This window comes from Rhea americana, unplaced genomic scaffold (assembly GCF_003343005.1).
Source record: "Rhea americana isolate MKP2758 unplaced genomic scaffold, rheAme1 scaffold_41, whole genome shotgun sequence".
NCBI classification, from domain to species: Eukaryota; Metazoa; Chordata; class Aves; order Rheiformes; family Rheidae; genus Rhea; species Rhea americana.
In genome coordinates this window covers 5,501,937-5,526,400 of record NW_028186546.1, presented here as the reverse complement: position 1 = coordinate 5,526,400, position 24,464 = coordinate 5,501,937, and positions in this window count along the sequence as shown.

Here is a 24,464-nt window from a genome sequence, read left to right as displayed (position 1 = left end):
ACATATTAAACATGCAATGCTCTGAGAAGGAATCTAGCACTTCTTGCTGAAGGACTCTTGAAATGATTCACCCAGCTAATGATTCAATAAAAGCATGCAGATAAGCCACYGGTATGTCCTACCGGATAGGTAGACTACAGATTTGAAGAATGAGAGGTGGGTGTATCTGTACATGAAGCACAAGCCTGCTAGGACTTACTAAGTGAAGTGCTGTGAGTTTATTTTTTGGGGGTTTTGTCATGACTGTGAATGAGACAGCACAGCTGAGAGGAGCCGCAAAGATTTCAATTCTGACAACATTCACCAGGAAGAAAACCTGAAATGATGCTGATCCTAGTAATATAGAAATCTCTGATATTGCACAGTAACTACATATGAAATTGCAAAGGATATGTTGTAAGCAGCATGAATATGAGAAAGGGGTCATCTAAGATTGAGAAACTCCCAGATGTAAGGCCAAAACTAATCATGAGGGATGGTAAATGCACAGCCAGATCCGTACCAGGATTAAAATTCTCATCTGTCCAGTTGTATAGTGAAAGCTGTGCTTCCCCTTGAACAAGCCTGGAAGTGCCATGCAACATTTGAAAGTTCATGATCCGTTGCTGTCAGGAGTGGCTCCGGCTTTTAAATAAGCCAGCTGGTGATCAAATGCTGTGACTTGCTATTTATTTTGCAAATCATACCTGTGAACATGTTTCCTTAGCAAAGCTGCTGATTGTGACAAATGTGTATATCAAGTGCAGTCTTCTATTGATTCTCACATTCTATTTTCTGATTTTGGTGGAAACAGATGGAATTCAATTTTCTCACAATTACTATTAGCCAAGAATAACATCACTTAAATCAGTGCGGGGGAGGTGGAAAGTTGCAACTACAAAAACACACAGCCTGAAAAGCTGGATATTGAAATGTGACTTGCGAATAACCATAGCTGATGCATTATCCAGGCCCCAATTCAGAAACACACTTAAGCATTTTCTGGACTCAAAACATTATGTCCCGATGGCATTATACATGCGGTCAGTGGCTTCTGAAATACAAATATTCCAGATTATTTTTGTAGCTTACTCTCATGGAATGACTGATGCTTAAATGGTAAAGTCTCAGGACATTTTCCACTAAAAATAACAAACCCGGAATAAGGCTGGATGTAGCTAATGCTAATGTAATRTAAATGATATGCAATGGTACAAAATCATTGCTTACCTTGCAAAACGTTAAAGAAAATTCTTAAATTAGAATATTAATTCAAAATTAGAAAAAAAGTCAAGAGGCATTCAATTGACTTTCATTCTTAAATCARTCATTTCCAATTTTTCAGGTTGTTTGATATCAGAATGCTGTAAATTTGGAGAGGATACATTACATAACTAAAATATGATCACATTAAAAAGTCCTATGCTTTGTGAAAGTTAAAGGTAAATCCAAGTGCTTGAAGTTAGGAAATGCTAGAATTTCTTGAAGATTTTCTTTTCTTTTCACAGTTTGACACTTTGCTTCTTTTGCATCATGCTAAACTCTCAGATGATGCAATCATAGATATTTTAGTCTTATTGTTAAGTGTGGCCTTTAGCTTTGTTTAACAACCAATACGGGATTATTAATCTCATCCTAGGCTACTTYCTGTCCTTTTTATTGCTACAGTATCTTAACAATTCTTCCAAGCTACTACATTTATGTTCACAGTGGTCTCGTAAAGAGGCATTATTATATCTATCTTACAGATACTGAATGGAGGCAAACACTTCTGGGTCAAAAAGGCACCAGTATACGATGATTGTGGTCCTCTATTTCAGGGCATTTAGGATTTTATAGTGCTTTGTATGTTTATAATGAAGATCTCTGGAAATGACAGCTGGTGCCTGAAGTCAGGCACCCCCAAAACCAAGATGAGCAACCAATGGCCTCATAACACATGTGAACCTTATGGCTCGGCGCCTCATAGATGCTGTTTTTTCAGGGCAACTCCSAGTATCTGGCACAAAAAGTGCCTGATAAACTCCAGTTTGGCCCCTACATACTGGAATTGGAATTGCATTTCAGCAGTTTTTGGAAGTTGCACTTCTAAACCTTAACACATTAATGGAAATGGTGTTAGATGAAGTTCCCGTTTGGGCATGTATTTATARCAGCTGCGAAAGGCCGGTCCTATCCTGGAAACGATGCTCCTATTTCAAGCCTGAAAGTGTTGGGGCCTCCCAGGGCCTAGTTATAATACTTCATTCTGCTTCTTTCACATGGTCAAAATAATATTTGTCTTCAACCTCCTCCTCCTCAGGAGCAGCAGAGGTGCTTTTGAGGGAGGTTTTTTCCCCCAGATGTCAAGGCAAAAAAACTGTTTTAAAGTTAACCCACGTATTTGTGAATTATGAAGTGCTAATCAACCTGTTGGAATAGTCACGTCTTGCCCACAGCCYGAATGTGGAATAATTAAAAAATGGAAATCTATATTCCTTTGTGAGGCATTTATCGTTTAGTCAGTGCAAGGGATTTCTTTTTCCAAGCAGGCAAGAAAAAGCATGAGGTGGATGTTYGAAACCTGCCGCTACTGCCAGAAAGAACGATTTCCCCTGTGCCAAGGGTGGGACGGACCGGGTGGCTCGACAGACCCTACGCCTCGGTCCCCAGAGCCGTCCGGGCTGGGAGGCAAAGACACCGCTGGTGGCCAAGCTGCCAGCACCGCAGGGAAGCGTGAGTCAACCTCCGTTCACCCCGGTCCACCGCGGCGGCGTAACCCGTCGGAGAAGCGGCTGCATCTCCGTCCTCTCCAAACGGGCAGAGCCCGATTTTTCCAGCGCTGCGCTCGGCCGCTCAGCCCAAACGAAGGCGRCGTAGCGGCGTTTGAAGCGGAGATTGCGTCTTCTGTCATGTGAATGTTTCTCCAAAAATTACTTGGAGGGCTTGAATTTCTCACGTTAAAACCCAAMCATGTCTCAGCGGCTGATGCATATTTAAATAACTTTCCAGTGCCCTTGTTTAATTCGCACCACTGAACATTCACTGAAGTCAAATTATTAAGCACATCTACATCAGAATATTTCTATGCCTCTGCCTCCCTCCTTTTTTCTTTCTTTCATTTTTTTTTAACGTGTAGCTCCTAAGTCTAACATCCTGTTGGAAAAAAGAAGTAAAGACAAAATAACTTAGGCGGTTCTTATGTAAAGGTATTTTTAACGAAAGGTTTAGCAGGCCTTGGATCTAAGTGCGCAAGGCCTGCAAAAACTGAGATGTTAAAATAATTGCAAACCTTACAAATGAGACAGAAGCATAACTCTTTTACTGCTCTTGGCATTGGTTAAACCTACAGAGAGGAAACTGAGGATTTTTATGATTCTATTGAAATTACTGTTCAACACATTCAAAGGGATGATAGTGTAACATAAAGGGCAGCGTCTCATACATTAATGTTAACCGGGCAGATATCATTTATATTGAAATTTGACTTGACTTTCAAGCACCATTTGAAAGGTTATGACACATGAAACTGAATTAAATGATACAGCCAAAGTTTGCCCTTTTATAATTTAAAATAAGAACTTTATTTTCCTTTTTGTAAGTCCTTACTGAAAAAAAAATAAAAAAAATCCCCCAAGCACCCTAGGACTACTACTCACCCTGCTGCCTATCAGCAAAATCCCTGAGTGGTTAAGGGAAAGGAAAAGCAAAAGATGGTGGAAAAAGTATACCCTTAAGGCAGGATTTTGATACATTAATGAGGCTGTTTCACCTTTTCACTGTAGTACCCGAAACCGGATACACTTCTACTCTCTGGCTTCCAGGTCTCGTACTTCTGTCCCCGTTCTTATTAATCTGGGGCTGACGAAATCCTTTCCCAGTCCGTCCCAGCCTTTTCCTCTTAGTCTGCTCTAGTTTTTCGAAGCACGGTGCCTTGTTTAGCTGGGTTACCCTGCTCCGTACATCTGAGCTGGATCCAACAGCCCTGCTTCAGTCGCCTCCTTAACTTTTCCAGGAACTGTGTTAAAAACTAACGTCCGTCTCCGCGAGGGTTCGCGGCGCCGAGTCTCTCGACAAGTCCACGTAGTTCTGGTAAACGGCTTGGGACTTTGAGAATTTGCAGGAAAACGTCCTTAAGYGAGCGAGACCCCAGAAAAAAAACACTGGTCGTCCTCAGCCTGAGATGACCCTGGCAGCCGCGCGCTTGAACGAGGCTAGCTAGTTCAGCGGAAAGCGCCCGGCTTTTCTGAGAAGCTCTCCGCCGCCGTCCTGCCAACTCCACCGCCGCTTCGGGCACCAAGCTAGCAGGTTCCCAGCCAGCCGGGCCCGCCGGCTACGTCGGCGGCGACCCGCGGGTGCTGGCAGGCAGCAGGTGCCTCCTGCGCCGGCAGGACGTGTCGAGCGAAGCGAGCCGGGACCGCGCGCGGGGCAGACGGCGCCTGCAGCGCGCTGCAAAGACGGGACGGACATAAAAATAGGAATTTACAGGCGCTGCAGACCGGCYGTTTAATGGAGCAGGGAGGAGCTGCCAGAGTTGTCTTGGTGAAGGGTGATTTTTGTTAAACCAGGAATGGATTTTCTTGTTTTGGGAGCTCAGCAAAAGTGGTGGGAAGATTTGGAAATGGGAGGCATTTGCCCTGTGGGTTTTTTTTTTTTTTTTTTTTTTTTTTTTTTTTTTTTGTTGCTTTGCCTATGGCTTTATTTTTCAAAGAATAGGTTGTGCTGCAGGGAGAACAGGAGGGATGGGAAAGGCACCTGGGGGATGTCAAAAGAATTAGGTGAAATATTCCCCCCCCCCTGTAATTATGAGTGAGCCATATGAAAATATTTGGAGAATATTTGCTATTGGGAGATATGTTAATATTTTCTAAAAGAAGTTWCAGATGGCCCAAACATATTAGACTACCTACTTAACTTCCCAAGCTAGATAAGTGTGTTTCCATAGTGTATTTTTAAAACTACCAATATGTATAGATGCGTCTATCTCGATTCATGTAATACTTTACAGCGAACAGTCCAGTCTCCRTTCCCACCAAATTCATACTTCCTGAGGCTGTGGAAGTAAACAGGTTCAGAGGACAGGAGTGGGAGCCAATGGAGCAAACAGGAATTCTCGTGCTGACTGTGTSAGCGCGTTGCTACGCGCAGAACTGGAAGCCAAGTCAGTGTTTGGTGATGCAAATCTCAGGCAACCAAGAAGGAAGCAGAAAAAAAATCGGCATGTGGCTCGGTGAGTCTCCAGGGGAAACCTGGGGTGCCGTTTCACAGTAGCCYGGTTCCACAGCAATACCAGTTCAGAAGTCCTGCCTGTCCTTGGCCTTCGGGGAAGGACTGGGAAGAGGAAAGGGTATTTTAAACCCAACTAGTTCAGTAACCTGGTGTGAAGCGTGGCCCTAGAAAAGCCTGTACTGGGCTGTGATCCGACGTAGAGCGGAAGCAGGAGTCCGGGAAAGAACTCCCTGAGGGAGCTACGTCGGCAGAGTTTGCTGCCGAAGCCAGAAGTATATGCTGAATAAGAAAGGAGAGATCGYCCATCAGTATGGTTTTTGATTTCATTTATTGTAGTTAGTGAGAGTTGGTAGATTTGAAGTTCCTGGGTGGCTTCGTTTCTGGTCGAATGAACTAATTTCTTCATCGTGAAACAGCTCCTGTGTCATTTCTTGTTGCTCCATTCCAAGTAAYGTTGTTATGCAACAACCATCTGCCAAGCTCAAGTCTTTCATGAGTTGCCTTGGGACTTGTGAAAAGATGCAAGGATTTTCACTTTAGGAGAACGTGGCAGCAATAAGCRTGTAATTCAGGTTTTACTTAATGTGGATAATAAAAAATTGCATTTTGCCATGCAGATGTTTATTATGCTTGATTGCATGCTATTTCTTGGCCATTTGGTTGACCGTAATGAATAAAACCCAGTGTTGACAGCCACTCCTAGCAATATAAATAGATGCTTCTTTACAGGTAAGAATAACAACATTCTGCAACACTGACATCTTGTGGCTGATTAGAAATGACTCAGTCGTGAGAGATTAGCTGCAAATTTATCTGTATCAATTGCCTATTCTGCATCTTCTGAAAAACGGTGTTGCTTAAGGCACTGAAGACCAGGAGCCTGGAAACCTAAAGGTTAAAAGGCAGAAAGTGCATGCAGGTACTGTGTTATTAGTTGGCTAAACCGTGGGTGTGGATAATCTGRCTGCATGCTAATCCCTTCGGCTGATCTTCTGCATGTGAATGATTCTCTCCCGAGGAGAGGGATATAGTTGGGGATGTTTGACTTGACAAACAGAAACTGTGACTCCCTGCAGTTGATCTTCTTTCTGTTTTCTGTCTCCTGTGGGAAACTGGGATAGAAAATACCTCTGGAAAAGGCCTCGGGAGGAGTCTTTCTTCTTACTTATTGCTGCAGCCAGTAATCAGATCTACAAAACTAGGCTAAATAAGCGTTTTCCTCTCAGCCAGTAGAGCTTTTTGGGAAAAGGGTGTCAGGGTGACTGTATGGAAAARTTTTTAGAATGAAATCCTGTCTGGCCGTAAATTTGCAGACTTTTCTGCACRTTCAGGCCATGGGACCTAAACATGCTCTGCACAAAATGCCCTCACATTCCAAGTACAGCTATGGYGAGCAAAATTAATTTGGCGAGATTTCTTTCTTGGTCTAAAGATAGGTGTCTGTGACTGTGGAGCACATGATGGTCAGCCTCAGACKTTTTGGATGCAGCAGCTTCCTGGATCGTTTCCCTGTTTGCACATGCTTTTGTGGCTAATGACCATCTGCATTCACTTTATCATCTGAACCAAATGATAGAACTGTTRCTGAACTTCGAATTAAATATTACGCAGGTGTCTTTCGTAGGTACCTAGAGAAATTTCATGCTTCCTTAAGGACRCTAGATCTGGGAATGCAAAGAGCAATACCATTTTGAAAAATCACTGTAATGTTCTGCTTACAACCTGTCATCCTTGGTATCTAAGCAGTTGTCTGAGTTGGTGCTATATTGTGTAAAATCCTTTATGAAACCTGTGGAAGAACTGCAAAATGCCACCTGGCTAGTAGCTGGGATTAAAAATTAATGATGAGACTCTTGATAGCTGGGCTTTGGTTTTAAAAATTCAGAACAGGCTGAAGATGGTTCAGACTTGGGGTCATATTTGCTAATTGACTTCTGAGATGAGGAATAATATTCTTTTCCTGGAATGAATCTCCTCCTTTTCCTGCTTCTTGCTCTTGTTCAGGACTACTTTAATTGTACTTTGCATAGGCTTATGCAGCATAGACATACCCTTCACTCTTCCTAGGGTGAATGTGAAAACAAACAAAATGAGAAGTGAGTAATTCTGCAATTTTTACTGTGCTTGGCTCTACTGCACACATTGTGCTTTGGCACTCTTTAATTCAACGCGTTAAGTTACCTAAAACGCTGACACACACAAATGCTGTAGTTCAGTATACTGTGTAAAAATTCCAATTTAAAAGAGTTGACAGCATGTTTTGGGGAAAAATACTCTTTTATCTGCTCTGTTGACTTCACTTAGTAACACAAAAGATTATTCTCAGTCGATAGTAGCAATCTAGAGTGAAATCTATTGTTCAATATAATTTAAAAGTGGGTATTGTGGAGCTTGCAAGCAGCATTCATTCATGCTGATGTTTTTCTCTAAAACACATCTTGCTGTATTGTCTAACTATATTAAAATCTATCACACTGAGTCACAGATGTTTGTTTCGAAGAATAAAAGTGCTCAGTTCAGCAGAAACTTGCAGCAGTATGCTGAGTTAGCACCTTTCAAAATGTCAGCCAACTTGATGTGAATTCTGTGTATTTAGCTTCAGAAATGTATTATACTGTCTTTAAGAGTCAAGAGCTCTAATCTGTCCCACTTCATTTCTTCAGTGCAAGTTTCCTGTTCTATTTCTCAATATACRTCCTTCTCCACTGCTCACCAAGAAAAAAGAAAGATACAGTGTTTACCACTCGCTGTTAAATGTTAAGTAACATCTTTATTTTCTGTTTTACATTTAGAAATGTGTTTCCTTCTTCCTTGGCAGTACGTATGTTGCTGTTGTAATAGCCCACAGTGTAAGCCGTGCCTGTAAAATTCCTGTGTCTTTTTCAGCGCTYGAATAGGGAACAGCACAAGCAGCTGATACTAAGCTGATGTCTGCAACACGGACATTAGCATTTGAAAAAAGGACATCAAACAGTAAATTATGAGTGAACAGGGAGATTCAGTCTCCTCACAGCTCACTCGCAATGAATCTGAATGGCTGCATTGTTTCCAGAGCTGTAAGCACTGGAAAATTGGGATTTATGTTGAAAAGTATAGTATACCCTAATTTGATATTAAACAGTTACACTGTTCTCCAGTTGAAGCTTAGAGAAACTGCTGAAGGTACAGACATAAAATGCTTTGATAAGTTGTAGGCATTCGTAATATAAAGTATTTTTCTTCTCTTTATCAGGGGAAGCAGAGAGATCTCTGAGATTTTCAGAGAGACTCAGTTGTCAGTTGAACTCTGGTTTTGAAGGCAACGACATTTCACCATTGCCCGAAAGCCCTAGGTAATTCRCTCCAGTTGGAGGAACACTGGTGATGGGACCGGACCCCTGTTCATGTGTTCAGCCTGCTACTGTTTTTCCCCTCTCACACTGTATTTTTTTGCTAACATATGGTCTTTCATCTGTAGGGCTAGAAAGCCAGATGTCCACAGCTCTTTTGGTCAATGCAGTCAGTTATGTTGCCAACCATAAGCTTTTTAAACATTGCTACAGAAGATTAGAGGGAGTTTGTTTTCATATTCCTAGTTTAAACCTATTTACCAGACTCATAATGATGCTCTAAAACAATATCTGTACATTGCTTAATCATACACAAACTACGGTATTTTATTTGTTAAGTAATGGACAAGCAGTGAAGCAGCTGTGGAAACACTGTGTTATTTTTTTCTCTCAAGCTGAATGACAGCATTTGCCAGGCCATTTAATCAATTTCATACTGATTTAAACTTGATAAAATCAATCATCTTAGCTCAAAGCTTTGGTAAGCTGGAAAAATTGTGTTGTCTACGTTGTCATGCTGGACTTTATCATTTTTGAATGGAAAATGAAAAGATCCTTCCAGTGTCTACGACTTAGTAACCCAAAGCCTACTAAACTGTTGCATGCGAGACCATTAAAACTATAATTCCGAAGTGTTACCAATTTATAAACTAAAAGGTTTTGTGGAATAATTAATCACAACGTGGATCCGGATAGTCAATTGTCCTCTTTTCAAAAGTGAGTTAAGATAGTCTGTTTGAGAGTTTGATAAGTAGGGAAAAATCCGTACAATGTTTAGAGCCATTCAGTACTTTTATGTCTGTTTTTTAATAAACCAGCTGCTTTCTATATTTTACAGGCAATCCATGCATTCAGAAAGTGAAAAAAAAAGTTTAACTCCATATCTACAGTGTAAGCCAAAATCAATATAGATTATTTTTACAGTGTGATATAAAAGAATTTTTAATGTTTTTGAAGGAAAGTCACAAACTTAAACTTTGATTTGCATAGCAAATCATAAGGGTGTGAGGCAGAAGAGAAAATAACTAGCCTTGTTAATATAACTTTTATAAGAGCCAACTTCTGTAGCCCTTCATTAAGCAAGATTTCCKTTGTAATAATGAGAATTTTGCCCAATTTGAAACCATTCAGAACCAGTATGTGCACTCCCTGAAGTTAACGACATGAGGGCCAGGCCTTGCAGTCTGTCTAAATGTACACAAAAGGGTCAAGAAATGAGGAAAGWATTTTCACATCTAAAATTTAGGCAGTGGTGTGCACCCGTAGGTCCCTGGTCCTCCTCCCATGTGGGCTGCAGATCTTGTGGCCAGATGTTTCCATTCCCTTTACAGCACATGGGGAATGAGGTGCCTCAGGATGACCCCAGTGGTASCTGTCATGGTCAGCCAAGAGCCACCTCAACCATGCCAATAACAAATGTTGATAAACAGAATGCACCTTGAATCCCACCTCCTCTGATGCCTTGTTTTGGGCTGTGATGAGGTGCCTTCATCCATTCTCCAGGAGCTGAAGATAGCCAGGCTGCCAGAGATTTGGGGTATTTCAGTACTTTTGTGGTTGATACCTTCCCTGTGTATAAGTTATTTGCAATAGACCAATTTTCTTCCAAAGAACACAGCAAAGCACTTTCATTTAAAACTCATTAATTCAGAAGCTAACACTTAGTTTTTCTAATGTTATGTAGTAGTTTGGGTTCAAAAGAACCTGCCTGGGAAGTGAGAGACCCAAGTTCAATTCCTTAGTCATCTCCTGGGGTTCAAAGGCCTATTTCCTGTAAGAGCAACTCTGAGAGCCTTGACTGGTTGAGAGGAGGGATCTTCACACTTCCTGCTTTTTTYTTCTTTCCCTTTCTTTCTCCTGTGTCCCACTGAAGCTGTGCCATTATGAAGWAAGGAGTTTAGGAATCAGTGGGTGATGAGAAAAATCCAAAGATCCATGGCCTTTTATTGCACCGGTGCGGGCTCTCACCCAAGGGAGGTTTGTGTTTGTGMAATCCCATGGCATCAATGAAACAGGACATGTCAGGGAACAGATGGACATGAGTTTCTTTTTCACATATTAGAGCTAGTTGCTCTTTCCTGCTTAATTTGGTACCTATCTTCAATGTRGACTTCATAAAGTCTGCAGTACCTCCTGCATGCTTCATAAAATCTGCATCAGGGCCACACTCCAGAACAATGCCACACTTTATAAAGTGCAAATTGGCTATGCAAACTTTATTAAGTATATGAAACTGCTGTTAATATCTAATCACTCCTCAACAGATGCTGCAGATTACTACTCAGAGGTGTTGCTTTTCATCAGGTTCAACAGATTAAAAAATTTTTTTTCTTTCTTTCAAATTCCAGCATTTTAATGTTTCATGAGCTAAATAAAACCAGGAAAACAGGTAGGAGATGGGGATACCTCTGTTTTTTGATTCCCTCAGTGCAAATATTCAAACACATGGCTTGATTTACTTCAAGCTGTATAGAGAAGTCCCACCCTGGTAAGGTTTACCTATATGGAATTYCAGGTTAATAGATTTTGGTTTAAATGAACTGTGGAGGTGGGAATATTTCAAAATCTACAATTCTGTATTGCAGATGGTAATGCTTGTCTAAAGATTAGTCTAACATTAAATTCACGAGAGGACATAAACCACCAAGCTGCTCTACCTCTAGCTCCTCAAAGCTCCGTTGTGTTGTCACTTGCTGTTGCTGCAGTACTTAACTTTCATATAGAAAAGTCTATAGACTTCTAAACATCTGCTTGTAGGCAGTCGCAGAGAATCACCTTAACCCAGGAAGATAGCCATGCAGTGAAGGATCCTTAAGTTGAACTGGAGCTGAACTTCCTCCATCTTGGACAAGTTCTCTAATCCACCTGGCTATTAAGTAGAAGTRAGAAATGGCACAATTCCCCCAAATTTATTTATGTAAAACCCACTGGGGCAGATACATCTGGCGAACACTATYACATGTGGCCCTGAAGTCAAGTTAAAGGATCGCCTGCTTTGCAGATCTTTTTGGTTGCAAGCTTAATACTGAGTTGCTTTTTTTTTCTTTCTTTTTGATCAGACTTAACAAATTTTAGGCATATTCAGTAACAAGCATTTAAGTAAATTTTTAAGTCCTAGGAAATGCTGTGAGTGTTGCAAATTTCAGCATGGATCCCTTTGTGGCTCTTCCTGTGGCAGTTCCATGCAGTCTGCTAAGGCCACTCCATGCAATACTTTTTAATTAAATGTTATTATTTGTAGAACTAGATGTTGCAGATTGGTTTCCTCTTTTTGTTACATGGTGGCACTCTGCAGTTAGTCACATAGAAAATCTTTTTTTCGGTACCTGTAAACTCTTCTGTTCTGGGTTTCTATTCTGTAGGATACTTCTATCTGCTATGGCTCTCTGGAGATGTTTCTTTAAAGTTGGCACAGCCAAGCACCTGCATCTAAAATGACTGTTTGCTCTTTGCTGGTTTTCCATTCTTCCAGTAAATTTTAATTCTTCTACATTTCATCTGTCTTACTATTAAGAAATTGGTGTATTCTTAGAATTTTACTTATGGGTATGATAGCCACATATATAAACAACACTGTTCTCACTGTACATCTATGGCATTTGTACTGAGTTCTGAGCTACTGATTAGACAAAAGAATATCCTTAAAGGAGGGAAAAAACCTCCAGGTAAACTATTTGAAGATTTTAAGACCATTATCTTACTTGTGAAGTGAAGTGTGAGCTGGAGTATTGTGTTCAGTTTTGTGCTCCCCAGTTACAGAAAGGTATTGGCATTCCAGAGTTATCGGAGGGTCCCCCTCCAAATGGTCAAGGGGCTGGAGCACGTGAAGAATGAGCAGAAACAAAGAGCTGGGCTTGGTCAGCATGGAGAAGAGAAAGCAGAGGGGAGATCTCCTTGCTGTGTCCAGCTGCCTCTGGAGAGTGTAGAGAAGACAGAGCAGGCTCCTCTTGGAAGTCTGAAGGAAGAGATGCAAGCTGAAACAGGGGAAATTCCAGTCAGATGTAAGGAGAATTGTTTTCACCATGAGGTTGCTCACTCTGGAGCATGGACCTAGGGGGGTTCTGGTAACTCCATCGGTGGAGATATTTAGAACTCAACATGTCCTGTTGTAGGTTGATCTATCTTGACCTGCTTTGAGTGGGTGATTGAACTAGATGACCTCCAAGGTACATTGCAACCTACATGGTTCTGTGATAATTAGAAAAAAAATGTTTATTAATTCAATATTGAGCAAATACAGAGTTACACTGGATACTATACAAATACATAGAAAAGCTTTGTCTATCCTGAAGAGTTTATGCTCCAAATAAAGTAAGGCATTGTGTGCGTGGAGGGACTTGAGGTGCCCTGAGGTGAAGTGCTATGCTGAGGTCCTGCTAAAATTCAATGATGGAATAAGAAACTTTTTTGAATGGCTAAATAAGAACTATTTTTTTTTAGTGTCATTCTCTCTGCTGTCTGACTTGAGACCATGGTGTACACAGAAAGTATTGTTACTCAGCATGGAAGGATTGCGGAAGTAGGACTGATGTTTTGGTTTCTTCACTTACAAAAGATGTTTCTGTTTGTGTCTTCTGCAGAAGAGACATTCTTCTGATTTCTGTAATCTCCTCTGATTACTCCTAATCAATTCTGGGCAATGAGTTCCTGGTTCATTGTCRGTAGAATCCCTAAATGAGTATTTTTGAGCAGTTCCAGAGTTAYAGGATGTGAGAATAAGTTTTAATCTGCAAAAGTGATTTGAATGAAGTAGCTGTAACTGTATTCTCTCTCAATGGGCCACAAGTTAGAATATAGTGCAAATACTGAATAACTAATTACCAAGGAGATTCACAGTGGCTAATGAAAGAAAACAAATAAAAAATGACCCCTTTACATATATGATGCATTCTGATTTTTCCTCCCTCTTTAATAATTAGAAACATGGTTTCACTGATATATTTTACAAAACCATTCTGGGGATTCATGAATTTAAAAGAAAAAAATAAACTAGATGTGAATAATTCATACTTAAATAGCTCTGGGCCAAGATATTGCTTCAGTATTTCCAAGTATGCAGGTTTTATTATTCTCTTAAAGTATGAATAAAAACAAGGTTGTTTTATCACACTTGGACTAATCAATGGTATGCCCGAAGCACAGTTGGCAGTAAATGATCCATTTTAGTTTAAAACATTTTTTAAATCGATGTGTATTGTAAGAGAGTCATAAAAATCCTCAAATTAAAGATTTCTGAGCCATAAAAACAAGTAACGTATTTAAGGGTTTTTTTAAGGCAGTAATGTTTCCAAGTAAATAGGAGATGGGCCAAGCAGTTCCCTCTGAATTACTGTTCATCAGGTTTCACACTCTATTAAGGTAACCTTCATGAAATATTTCTACATTACACTTCATGATGTAATTTGAATGCATTAGAATTAATTTGCCAATAAACTGCAGGGAAAATATGGAATATGCTATCCCCCAAAGCTTATGAACTCTCTCTGTTTAGATTGGGTCACATTCACAAGGGTTTCCAATGTAAAGTTTGGAGGCAGAAATGACTCCTGTGTTGGGTCTGACTACAACGCTTTATTCAAGAGCGTCGTCTCTACCCGGGGGGGGGGAAGCGCTGCCGTCCGTGTAGAGGCCCGGTGTCCGTGGGTCTGTGCCCAGCGTTCAGGGCGTTCGGTTCGCTGGATGAATAGCAGCACGCTGGCAAACCGAAGAGTCTGCGCTGAGTTTCTGTGGGATAGAGACTTCTTTAAAAATGGCCTTTCCCCAACCCCAGCCAATGTCCTCTGCGGCGCTCTTTGCCAGACAGMTTTCAAGAGCAAATATTGTGCTGCTAATCCACCGCTGAGCCCTCTCTGCCATCTAAAGCAGGGCTTACCTCCTGGAGAAGGTCTTTAGCTCTACGGATGAGTTTCAAGCGATGTGAGCACACTCAGAGAGCCAGGACTGCCTGCGTGAAATAGGATTTGCAGGACAGTGCCCCRCAGGACATGTATTTTTCCTTTGTCCGGTTCAAACGCTTCGAATCTCTGCTACCCACCTTTGATGCTAAGGATATGACAGGATAACCAGGGAATCAGCTGGGAACACAGAGGACRGTGGTTATAAAGTTTGCTCACTCTTTACCTCCGACTCCCATTCGCATTGCTGGCAGCTTAGCAGTCTGCATTTCTGAAGAACGTCACRCTGTAAGTTTTAGTTCAAAGGCAATGGATGTTCCATACATATAAATGTCAGAAATGCCATATTGAGGTTTGGAGAAAATCCATTTAAGGCTAGACTACGCTTCCAGTATTTATGCTCGTTCCCTTTGATTATAGCCAATGAGAGCGAATGGAAATATTGACAGCAGGACATAGCTCATAGTGAAAAAACTGGCGGGTGATATCTCTTAATCATTCTAAGTATTATTTCCTTTTAAAAACTTACATGAAATATATGAGCTAAGTACTTCAAGAGCTGAGTTCTTCCAGTCCTCAGCATCTTATGCAAACTAACTGGCAGAAAATCCAGCCCAACAAGAAATCTCTTTTACTCTAAGCCGGACCTGAACTGGATGTGTCCAAATATCAGGAGACAAAATCCTRTTTTGTAAATGTTCCATCCGTTACTGGAAATTGAAGCATGGAAAGCCTCAGACACAGGACTACTCTCATGATTTTTGGTTAATTTACAGACCCAAGATTTGCATTGCCAGAATGAATCTGGAAGTCTCTCTTTCTTCCTAGAGTACTTTAACCCATTTCCATAGCACTGGAGGTCTTGCAATCAAATGTCTCGTTCTCCTATTTATAAATGGGGATGGTGAAGACATGACAAGCTCTTTGGCAACTGGTTGCCTCTCTCTGTTTTAGATCCACTGCTGATAATTCCCAAAGTCCCTACTCAGCAAGAGCCTAGATTCAGTCACGGTTAAAGTTTTCAGGGATAAGCTCACCAAGCTAGAACATGGTGACCTACCTCACAGCTCTCTGAGTGCGTCATACTTTCCTAGGTTCCCTGAAAATCTCGTGGGTACTGTTTGTCCACAGTCTCCTGAAAATCTGGCAGATACTGGCAGTCTGGCAGGTGCTGCTTGTTCAGGGTTCCAGAATCTGTGGTGAAATGGGCTGAAATGTAAGTTAAAGGAAACTATCCAAAAACGTAGAATATGCTATGTTAGGTGCAGAGCAAAAGTCTGGAAAGATGAGATTAGATAAAATCTAAGAGGTGAGGTGAGAGATGCTAGGAGTTACCCAGTCAAGCGTTTCCTGGGACGARTTTGTGTGATCCTTCCGGTGATTTGCCAGTTGGTTTTGAGAAGTTGGAGKGCCAAACTTTACGAGGCTTGTACAGTTGTTTCCTTCTCCGGAAGGGAAGAGGAGAAGGTAGGTCATGTTGCCTGCCACACTTGCAAACACTGCAGTGGTCTGCAGGCTGCAGGCAGAGAAGTGGGGACGGAAAGGAAGCAGCTGGGGGGAGCGGTGCGTCTCCTGGGCGGTCTCACCTCCCTTGCGTTTCAGGCCTGTCTGCCCATCCCCTCCCCAGCCCAGCAGAGGAGTTTCTGATTTTTGCTTTGCAACCCCCTCATCCAGAGGATGCTGTTGGGTATGAGGAGGTCTGGCCCGAAGCTTGAAATATTTTGGATGATGGTATGTTTAAAAATAGATAGGGCTATGCTGTTCATGATCTGCGATAGCAGCAGGGAGCTGAGATTGAGTCTTTTATCCATTCGCCTGTTCCTCTGGCAGAAAGATTTTGGCACTATCCTGAAGGAACGTATTATGTTTCCAGTAGAAGGAAATAATTCCAGTCATTCTCTAGTAATCCCTCTGTCCACTACTGCATTAATACTACAGGTCCTTAAAAAGAGACCTATCTGACTTTTTTGGGTAAAATGTGGTCACTGAATAAAGACAGGAAATTAGAGATTTTTTTTTCTTTTGAATTTCAGGAGAAAGCTATCTCCTCACTCTTACTGCCAGAAGTCAGGAAAACAAGTTTTAAATTCATAAATAACATTTCTTCTTATYGAAAATTTTGCAGAAATATTTGGGAGTAAAGAAAACCCAGTTATAGATTCTTCACAGTAAAAAGTTTAAAATGGAAAGTCTGACACACTGTTAAGCTGTAATAACACAAATGGGATCACTATAATTTTCAGTTCTGATTATAGGTTATAAAATCACTGCCAAATGCCCATATATTCATGAGCCTGCAGAAAACAATCTGCAGAATGAAATATGGAGAGCTGCTGAAGGAAAGTACAGGCAGCTGTAAATATGGGAGATATAATGATAAAGCTAAACCTAAAATCAAGATACTCTTGATAACTAGTCCGTGAAATTTCACACATACCCTATCAAATTGAATTCAATCACCAACGATTTCCATAATCTAAGAATACAGTGATTTATTTGCACATATTCTAAGACAAAAAGCTTTTCTAAGATGGGATTAATTTGAGAGCATATATCAAGTACAAAAGAGGAAAGAAATCATAGGGATGTTGCATCCAAACTGAATAATACAAAACATTGAAATCTAGAATCAAGGATACATTAAGGATAAAACTCTTGGTTTTAAAAATTGTACATGGAAGCGTTCATTTATGATAAAATTTAGTTTCTATCACATGAAAATTAGTAGCTTTCTCATCAGAAAATATCTTTTTTTTTTGACAAAGCATTTCAAAATACTAGAATTAAACACACAGAAAAACAGAAACCCAGGAAAACTTGTTTTAGCATGACTGTACTGTAACTCTTAGAGATAATRTATCTACAGCATCATGCTGTAGTAGATGGCTGTGAGATCACGAGATGGATGAACAAAAGGACCTCATCCCAGTAGATTTCATCTTCCTTTGTAACTGCATGTATGTGGTATCTGCAGAAGATTTTTGGTATAGCTAAAAAACTGAGACAAAGAACCTCCCAAGTGTAAGAAGATACATCACAAAATGCAAAGGGAGGAAAATTTTCCCATAAGAATTAAATCTTGAAGGTTGAAATGGATTGCAGCTATCCACTACATGGTCTTGATCACTCAGGTTTCCTCAAAAYTGATGCATTTGCAATCCCCTTTTTCTTGTGTCAGTCTGTAATTTCATCTTAGTTTGTATTTCGGCTTTGCAGTGAGCACCCTTAGCAAGTGACAACTGCATGAATGTTGGCCTAGAAAAGTGACTCATAGTCTTTAAGGACACTGTGACTTCTCTGCTTAAGAACCTAAGGCACTGTGCTGCTGAACCACTGTCTACTGTATCAGTGGGCTTCCTAATTAGAGTAATCARTACAAACTGCAGACTATAAAATCATGAGGTATGGTCAGCTGTTTCCTCCTATGTGATAGCTGTGTTGAGGACTGTAAAATTGAGTTGAAATTATTAAAGGGCTCTGTGGGGTGATTTTCCATTCATAAGTCCTGCACTGTGTCTGCTCTTCACTGGCATTAATCCCCCTCCCTGAACCTCCCTCCGCCCTAACAGCCCATTTCCACAATTTCCATTTCTGCTTGCTGTGTGATTGACTGTGACTGTTTATCACTTACGAATGCTGTTTGTGTAAGAACTGCACATTGAAATTTATTAGCAAAATATGTTCTAATGGTTGTAATTATTATAAAGCTCCCATGGTAGTTTTCAGCTGAAGGTCTTAGAAATTTCCAAACAATAGTGAAGTTAACTTCAAAATGCTGTGTCTGGTAGGTAAATACAGTCTCTCCATTTTATGAAATTAAATACAAGTATCAAAAAATAAACCTCAGGATTCTGAATTTTGGCACTTGAAGGATTATATTGGCTTCTATGTGCACTTTCTTTCTTTTTTTTTCCCCTTTGGAAGTTAAAGATGCTCACCAACTGCTAGCCTAAATGCTTCTTATTAATTTGCTAATGTGAATGTGGATGTTCACAGATCAGATCTTCAAATAGTTTTGAAAGGGTTTGCCCAAGGTCGTGCATTTGACTCAGTCCTTCACTCTAAGAAGCAGCACTGTAATGTGATCGGTTAAGCTAATCAGTTCTGTTTAGGAGCCAGAAGGTCATGGATACAGAAATTTCTTCCTGAGCAAAGCCACTCAAAAATGAAATGTATTCACTGACCTGGAGGTTGGCCTTTTTGGTTTTCACTGGCTGCTTGCAGCCTGCAAGCTTCTTTGTAGAAATGATGCAATTCCAGAAACACCTCAGTTTGGTTGGCATGGTTTGTTTAATGACTCACTTTTTAAATAAAAATGAAGGTTGCAGTTAGCTAAGGAGAAGCCCAGACCTCTTCATCTTCTTTTTAAAATAGTAATTTTAGGGAATCCTCTAATATAACTTTTTATCTCACTCATTTTTCAGAAAGAATTTAAGATTTAAGTACTAGTTCCACACCCTTAACCACTCTGAAACACTAGTTACCCTTCCCTCTCTATACCGGATTGTGTAACCTCAGCAGTAAGCTTCTTATTTCTTGAACACAGCTGTAAAATGCATCCTTTGCAGGCGTCCTTTCCAGGGATTGCTATATATACACAGTCTGTCCTTTCGTGGGTGGCAGAGAAGGGAAGGGAAGATTTCAAACTCGAGAACAGGGAAATATGTGATTGCTGAGGGCTACGCTCAAGACCCAGATGCAGTGCGGAAAGGGGATGCCTGGAACAGGGTAGAGATCAGTCCTCTTCATGTCAGGATGCCCAGCATAGAAATAAATCATAGAATGGTAAGGTTGGAAGGGACTTCTAGAGGTCACCTACTCCAACCGTCAGCATAGCCCCATGCAGGGATTGAACCCACGACCTTGGTGTTAGCAGCACCACACTCTAACCAACTGAGCTAAACCTGTGCCTGGATGGTATTTAGGGGGCAAACGGTGGGATTGTCTAATATGTGATTGGCAGCTCTGAACTTGGAGGTGGTCTTAAGATCAGGCCTAAGCAGGGGGGGAAGCTTAGCCTTCCTGTGTTAATGATTTTGTTATGTTGTAAATAGTTTAACAAGGGCCATATCTGCTGTAGCAGAGAGAGAAAAAAGGCTTCTGGTTATTAGATTTGGGGTTTTAAAGCAGAGTGCTTGCATGCTATCTACAAAACTCTTATCTAYTGGCCTGGCAAGAAAAATCCACTGCTCTTAGAGATCCACTAAGTTCGTGGTATGGCGACAGAGGCATCCATATACTTTACTTTGGCAGCAAAAATAGTGGTGGGAGGCAAGAAGTGCTGTCACTCCTCATGCCAACCACTATAGTTGGGTGAGGAGTGAGCAACCAGCRCTAACCAAACCTGGAGGAAGAGGTGGGAAAATGTTTTAGACAAAGCTCCTGAAATGCCAGATCTCTATGACTAATCTGTCATGAGTTGTCCCTCCTGTAGACCTAAAAGCAAGTGAAGGACAGTGAGTTTGATTAGGTGCAAGTGTGATGAATGCTTCTCGTATCACGTGATTTTAAGGTATTGTAGCATTTTTTAAAGATGTAATTAGCTGAAGCTCTGTTCATTCCAGAAGAGATGATAAAGTTTGTAATCTCCAAAAGCCGTGGAGGGTTGTGCTTGGCATGGCTGGGTTTTGTGTGTGGAAGATATCCCATTGAATGCAGGAGGGGAGATCAGGGGATTATCGCAAGAATACTTGACAGAAACATTAACAGATCCAGGAAAAAAAAAAAAAAAAAAAAAAAAGAAGAACAATTCTAAATGAAAAGATAAAAAAAAAAAAAAGAGGAAGGGGACTTTTTTCTTTTTTTTAATCTTGGAAAGGAGGCAGGAGGAAGTTCAGATGCTGAATTGCTGAGTGAAATCCTAAATGATGGTTAGAGGAAGTTTTGTGTTCTCTATAGGACTTGTTTCTGACTTGATCCTCAAGTAATTCACTGTTGCTTAGCGGGGATGAATTTTTTTCATCTTTAAGCTGTCTGATGACAGGAATAGCTAGAATCTGAATCTGAAATCTGAAAAGACTCTGAAAAGCACAAGGCATGTTTTTTTGCTATAGGAGCAGTGAATACAGGTCTTCAGGAGCTTGTGCTCTTGGCTGCATTTAGGAAATCTCCCACTAAACTGTAAGAATCAGTTTAAGCCTGAGATCGGCTACCAAAATATGGTGGTGTATCATTGAACGTATATAAGCACAGGAACATAATTTCCTGTGGGTGGATGATAGTCAGTCTACCTTGAGTAAACCGCAAGTGAAGGAGAGAGATCTCAGAAAAATGGGTAACTTTTAATAATCATGTTTAGTTACCAGCATTAACACTAGCTATAACAGCTGCTTCTGCCATTTTTCTTTCTTTACTCATCAAATTCTTGCTAAAATAAAACTTGTCTCAAACTGACCTGAGCTCTCAGGACTCTAACTGCTCTTTGAAGTTGTTATGAATGTTGCTTAGCTCAGTTCACTGTATGACATAGCCTTTATTTAGCTCATGCCAAAATTAACTCTGTTTAATTTTCTATAAATCACAGTACTACATCAGATTTTCTGGGGTGTCTCTGTGCTTCTGTGATTTCTTTACAGTTCTTCCAAAGTCTGGATCTGCACTGTGRTTCTCTACGAAGGAAAAGGGTATAGATGTTAGATGAGAGGTACAGAGGGAGAAAAATCTGCAAGGACGATGGATGTCAAAAGATGAGAGAGCATTTCTGAGAGTAACTGGGCAACTGAACTCAAAATTGATGCAGTCTTAAAAAATGCTCCTACTGTTTTCAGTTTTAAAGAAATAAAACTGGTAGCCTTATTTTGTACCTTTTTAGATTTTTATACTTAGAGATGCTAAGTTTAGAGGAACAAGAGAGAAGAGATTTTATGTAGCCTCTAGTAAGATGCCATGTATTTCACACAGTACTTTTCTGTTCATTCTTCTTTGCATATCTTTTTCTTGTTTAGATTTTGGATTGCTCATACAAACTATTTTAAAGGCAATATTCTCCAACAAATCTCAGCTGTGTGTCTAGTTCCTAGCATTTTAAAAAGAAAGGCCCTCTGTCTTGCCTATTTACACAAAGCCCAAATGCCAGATTTGGAAAATGTAATAAAAATATGCTTTTCTGGGATTTGTTCTTAGGGAAAGAGAATTCCCCATGACTCAAAATACCCCAGTAATAAGCATTTGCTCTGTGCTGGCACCACTGTGACCTTAAATTACGAGCTTGCCCCCATTTGTAGCCAGTTTCCCCTCTTTAAATGTACAGTTAAGTCATTTGTAAATATCATAACTAAATCTGGAAGTGTAATTTAGTGACTCTGAGGATTAAGAAGAATAACATTACTTAGAACCATATGTAATCTTTTCTTTGTTTAATTTACTTTCTACGCTATGCATGCCTTATCTTAAAGTCATTCTTCACTCCAGCTCACTTGATATATTTGCTATGCTGTTGATAACACCATCCAAAAAATGGCTAAATGTTTATTTCTTTGCAAAACAAACGAATTTTAAATGCATTGATGCATATACTGTGACGTGTATTCACATAACAATAGGGCTGTAGAATCATTGTCCTTAGAGCAGAAAAGAGGTTGCTAGATCATGCAGCTCATTTTCCTACTAGAGAAGATTTAAGGTTGTGGAAAGGAGGTATTTCACACTTGATCATTCTAGCTGGTTTATTAAACACTTGGGGCAGCACTCTACTCTCCTTTACCAAGAATGCCAGAGAATTCAAATGCTCGAGTGAATGCAATCTGCTTCATGGTACTTCCAGTCATGGAGGTGTTCATAAAGGTCTTATTCATATATTTTCTTTTTAGTGGGACCATCCCCAGGAGCTGAGCTGTGCTCATCTGATGGTTGGTTATTGTGCCAGACAGGCAATGTCTGACTAATCTGTAAGTATTATGACTTACTGCAGTACTCCCAAGCTTTAGTCCTGCTGGGCCCACTTTGTGGTCCCTTAYGGCAGTTGAATTCATACCATCTTATTTCCTCCAGACACTAGGTGTGAGTTAAATAATTTTAATGTTCTAAGCAGCTATTTTTGAAATTATTTTAACCACTTCTGAAATCAAATAGTCCTCTTAATCTGAGCCTTTTAATTCTTTTAAATGAAAGCCATGTGAATGCACTGTATTGTGAGCAAATATAATTCTTTGTCACGTGCTTGGAAGCAGCAGGGTGCAGATCCTCACCTGSTGTAGATACTCATAATTCCATCGGTTTTGTAGAGCTATTTCAATTTTTAGGAGCTGAAGGTCTTAGTGAGTGAGTGCGYGCGTGTAAATAAACCAAACAGTTTGCTAAGAGTCAAAGAGCTGTCAGTCACAAGGCCGTACCCCCCTCCCACGCTAGAAATAAATCAGTGAGACCTTGCAGAGGACGCCGTCCCCTTCTCGTCGGTGCAGCGCTGGGGCAGGCAAACAGGAGGAAGTGCCTGAGAGATCGCTACGAACGGGGCAGAGCAGGGACGTGCCATACAACAGCAGTGCCCCGCGTCGTCGACAGCTCGCTTTGGAAAATCCGACTGCTGGGTGGAAGGACGCTTTGGAAACTAGACTCTGGGGCTCAGCAGAGCCGACACAGCAGCGGTTCCTAGCGTTCCTTACCGCCCAAACCGTTCCTTTAGCAGTCTAATCCGACGCCCGGAAACGAACAGCCGCACACGAATCAACCCCCCGCGCAGCAAGAGCGAAGGAACAAAAATAGCAATGTCTCACTTGCAAGAAGGAGAGATCSTAAGCCAGCTACGGCCCCCGGCCCAGAAGACAAATTAAATGCAGAAAGACAGAAATGTGAAAGAGAGAACAATGCTTGGGAAAAAAGGACCAACCAGGAAGAAAACAGCTGTAAGAAGAATGCTTGTGAAACACACACACACACACACACACACACACACACACACGGATCCATGGGACCTATCTCATGACAAAAGGCAAAATGTAATCCAAAACCAAAAGAGAATTTCCTAGAAAGATTCAGCCAAGTAGACGGTTCAGTTTATCAAGAGATCATTTTGCACAGTAACATCAAATATAGGTTGCTTATCATCTAGAACCCTTATTTTTCCTTTTTTATTTCTGGTGCTTATTTCCTTCATGTCCTCATCTACCTCACACTAAAATCAGCATGGAGACACATATTTGTTTTAATAAGATGTGAATCCAGACTCAGGCTTTCGAGTGGCATGGTACATAATCATGTACCTACGGTCTGTAGTCTAGTCTAAGATTTTTAAGAACTTTTATTGTTATTGACAGGGAAGGAAATATCACGTAGAAAAAGGTAATGTATTTCATGCTTAACTTGAGAGACCTGTATTGCTACCTGATAGTCTCATTGTATCTGCAAARCAATTTGGTAGATCCTGGTTGGCGTGCAGTTGTTAGTGTAAAAAACTATTGGCAATTTTGCACTCTCACAGCATGTAGAAAATTGTCCTTGTAGAGCTAGAAGCAAGACTGATATCTAATTAAATATCAGGGTGAATTATTTGATGTTCAATCGTAAAATTAGTTTTAATTAAGTTGAATTTCAACAATAGAAATTAATTCTTTTACTGGCCATAGGGCTGAATAGTGCATTATAAAGTCATCTAATCATCAGCAGTTGTAACATTGGAATTGGCAGACAGGCAGCATTTGTTGTCCTGTAATTAGGAGTTGATCCAATTCTCAATGAAATAAACTTTACATTGATTTTAATAGGGATTACATTAAACTCCGGACATCACAGCTCACAATAACRTGGTATCGCTGCTTTTAGAGTTTGGCACTGGACTAAATTCTGTAATGCAGCTTGCAAATTTGCTACAAGGAGTGACTTTACCCAYGGTGTGGTGTGACAACAGCAAAACAGATCCCGCTCCCAGCTTCAAAGAATGGCAGTTTTATGTGCTGGGAAAACAGTTTGTCATGGTAGGGTGTTATATACAAGTAGATATAAGTTCAGGAAACACGGCAAAATGATAATTGTTCAGTAAAAAGACCACTGAAATTCATTGATTTCCTACCTGTACGAAAAAGCGGTAGTTTCAATGGCAAAATAGACACTCAGCGGAAAC